Consider the following 4,101-nt stretch of genomic DNA (forward strand, 5'->3'; position numbering starts at 1 on the left):
AGAAGCGAGTTTCTGGCGCTCCTCTATACATATATAACGCCCCAAGTGGGCGGACCCAGGGCTCGGCGACTCTAAACCAATGCGATGACACGATCGGACACGTAGACACGGATACGGTACCAAAAAACTTTATTATAGTAGTTTTTCTTATGTTTTTTAATGTTTTAAAGAACTGTTTCAATAAAAATGCATTTTTTACATTAAATATCAAAAAATAGGTTTTTATTAATTAATAAAATGAAAAAAAAACCGTGTCTTCGTGTCCCACTTTTCCAAAAAAAATTCAAACTTGCTAGTCCAACCCGCGTCACGCGTCCTGGTGTCGATGTGTCTTTGTGCCATAGCTCTAAGCTCACTCGCCTCACCCCTTTCAAGCCCTGGCCCGGTCCGGTTTCAATCCGCCTGTTATCTGGAAAAAGTGGGATATATGGGGACCCTTTCTTATCCCATTTTCTGAAGTGGGTCTCACCCAGTTTACTGGCTTGTTTAAGCTAAGTGAGTGCACCAAGATCCATTGGATGAGGTTTGAAGTTGATCGTTAGTCAAAACTCAAGATCCATGCATGAAGTTGAATTGTTAGCTTAACCAAACGAACTCAAATGAGTTCTAACGAGCCAAGTGCAGCTCAAAGTATCTCAATCTCATGTCATCAAAAAGTATATCATTCACCAATGTGACAAATATTCATTATATGTTGAAAATACAGTTAAAATATGAGATTTTAGGTCTTCCAAAATGCTAAACTATCTTGATACTCTTGTTAAAACGTAAAAGGGAAGTATTTGGCACTAGGATTACAAACTATCGGATTCAAGAAGGGATTTTTGCAAATTTTGATAAAGAAGGTCATTATACGAACTTGGTTAGCATTGCTTTTAACAAGGATAGGAGCTTGAAGAGTTAAGAGCACGAGGGCAATTGTGATTTGATATAATTTGATAAACATTTGAATGTGTAAATGTTAAATTATAATTTTATGTTACGTTTGAATGTGTGAATGTTATTATAAACGAGTAAACATTAGGATATTCCCACTATGGTTTGTGAATGCCAGCACGTCATTCATCATCTTTTTTATATAAATGTGGTGACATCAAAATTTTCATCACTTGAGGCAGGCGGAATCGGATTCAACTAGGAAGATGTATCGATCGAGATATTGGGTCGAACGACGAACAAGTACTCTAAGAAGATGTATGTCTGCAGTTTGCAATGGATCGAACTTGCGAGACGAAGGGCCTAGGATTTATGGGTGACGGGTTCTAGGCCTTGCACCTCACTGGATACGATGCGGTAGAGGCCTTAGTTTCCTCGTTTTGACGGTTTGGGATTTGGACAAGAGAATTGACAAAACAGGCTAATCAGGTAATGGTGCAATTTCAAATTTTAATGTGAAACCAGGTCAAACGGCTATAGAGCTTGGTGATAACGTTTATATGGGGTCTAAGGGTGTGGAGGATGATGTGGAATGGGTATTTGGTCATGGGTTAGGTTGTTGGGAGTATGGGAGAGTTAGAATAGAAAAAATGAGTCTGTCGAGCTTCTGAGAAGTACAGTTTTGGTTTTCAGGGTCCCGAAAAGGCTCTAAGGCTTGGGTAAAGTCTTGGGTAAAAGTATTTAAAAGTTCTGAAACTCAGATACATGATCTACAATACTACAATGCCGAATCTCAGAGAAAGTTATATCGCCCGATCACCGAAGGCTTGGGCTCTTCGGAGGGGGTGAATGGCTAGTTCTTGGAGACACAATTTCAACTTAGTTTCAAAACCTCAAGCGAGTTATATTTCAAAAGATCCAACAACCATCTTAATGAAAATACCATATCATTCCAAAATATTCATTCATTTTTTAAGAGTGTTTGATTGAAAACCTTCACCGGATTCTCAATCCATTTACAAAAAATACAACTTGAAAGTTTGTATAAGACTAAAATATTTCAAGAAAGCAAAAAGAAGAAACTAGTTCAGGTCATTGTCCCTTTCACCCATCACATTCAATATCATTCTTCACTTAAATAAGTTAGAATATAATTTGTCAGACTCATGGTAGGTACGAATACTTCAAGAGGTTACAAGAATTATATCATACATGTCAAACAAGTAATATAACATGCATACCATAATCAACACTTGATGATTCATTGTATCATACATGCATGTTCGCTTACTCATGCATATTAATGAGAACCGGCTCCCATTTGGACCACTAAGCACTTAGTTGTGCATCACACATCGAAAACATGGTATACCCATGTTTTCTGACCTTTCCTCGAGTTAATTTGGTTGGAAAACCTCTCATGGCCAAAACTCCAATTCTAAGAATCATACTAAGATAGACTTTTAAATTCATACAATCATAAGGTAAATGTAACCATCAAAATCCAAGACAAAAATCATCCAACACGGGTTCACTAGCATTCAATGACACAATACAATTGTCAAAAGCTCATAGCTATACGAGGATTGATTCCAGAACAAAAGTATAAAGGAGAAGTAACATTCAATATGATAAATAGATGGAGTCGACACTCTTATTCCAAGGTCACTCCAAATATAATCCTCAACTACACCAATTAGAGAAGGTTCCACAACCCATGACACATCATAACTGAGTCATATATCATAGATCCCAAGCTTAATCACAATGATCAATCATAGAAGAACCTTACACAAGCAAAGAGTCAACCTTGCTCACTCAGGGGTCGAAGACTGCATTAGCGTATTTCATACAATCTGATCATCCATATAGAAATTGATTATATTTTGAAAACAAGTTTTTCATTGAATTACTTGTCCGAAAATGTATCTCTTCAGAGGCTCATCCTTGTTGGACTACCTAATATTGGGCTAGTACACCCTCACGAAGAACACCCAACCAGACTATTGGTATTGGAATTGTACATCCTCACAGGCTCGTCTCAATTGAACTATCCAGTATTGGATATGTAAAACCTCGCAGGTTCGTCCACTTGAGAATAGTTTCTCAATGAGTGATATATTCAATAACAATAGGATGAATCAACCTTTGATTCTAGGGTCAACCCAAGCAAAGAACTCAATCACCTAAGCTAGGAAGGGTCTCACTGACCACTTCACAACACAACTAAGTTGGGTTACTCAAATCCCAACTCACATACCTTAATCCGAACTCAAATCCATGAATAAACCTTTTAGAAGCAAAAGAGTAGATCCAAAGCACTCAGGGGTTGACTCAAGCGTGATAGGGGTCAACCCATAATTAGCTGAGGTTGATACAACACTGCAGGGGTTGACCCACCCACTGAAAGTGAGGGATTTTTAAAAGCAAGAGTCAATTTTTCCATGCAGGGGTCGACCCTCGAGGCCAACCGAGTGAACCAACACAAGAAGGGTCGACTTCTGAACTGCAAAAGTCGACTCTCTGTCAAACCGAATCCAATTTTACCACTTTTGAGAGACTGAAACATAGAAAATCTTTGTTCCTAATCTCTGGAAATCTTTCCCAATGTACACATGAAGAAAAACATTCATGAAGAAAGCTCTAAGATAGATCTTTTGCCAGAACCTAATTCATGTTACTCCAAAACAACATATTTGATCATTTTTGGCAAGAATATATATATATATATATATATATATATATATATATATATATATATATATATATAAACTTTTTTCAAGACAATCTTCTTCAGAAGCATGCTACATCTAGAAATCATGTGTAAACCCCTCTTAATTTGTTCCAAAATAGAATTCCAAATCATGCTTTCACAATATATGATGTTCTCATCAAATACGAAAAACATAATTCTCAAAGCTTGCGTAAATCCCCAAACAAAGCATGGTAACACACAACCATATACGTAAAACTATAAAAAAAACCTTGCATGAAATAGTATAAGCAATGTGTATGGGTTTCTCGCATTACTCCTACCTTAAAACCTATAAAGAAAATGAAGAAAAAGGAAAACAAAATATCGTGGTTATGCAACACTACCTTTGGCAACCTCTAAACTGACAGAAACAGAAAGTGTGAGGGCGAACCTCCTTTTGCATGTTCCTAACTGAGAAGAGAGCAAAAGAAAAGGGGAGAAAGTGGTCATCTAACCACTGTTTTTCACAA

The sequence above is a fragment of the Nuphar pumila genome, chromosome 9 (assembly GCF_984573655.1).
Source record: "Nuphar pumila chromosome 9, dmNupPumi1.hap1.1, whole genome shotgun sequence".
In the NCBI taxonomy this organism is placed as follows: Eukaryota; Viridiplantae; Streptophyta; class Magnoliopsida; order Nymphaeales; family Nymphaeaceae; genus Nuphar; species Nuphar pumila.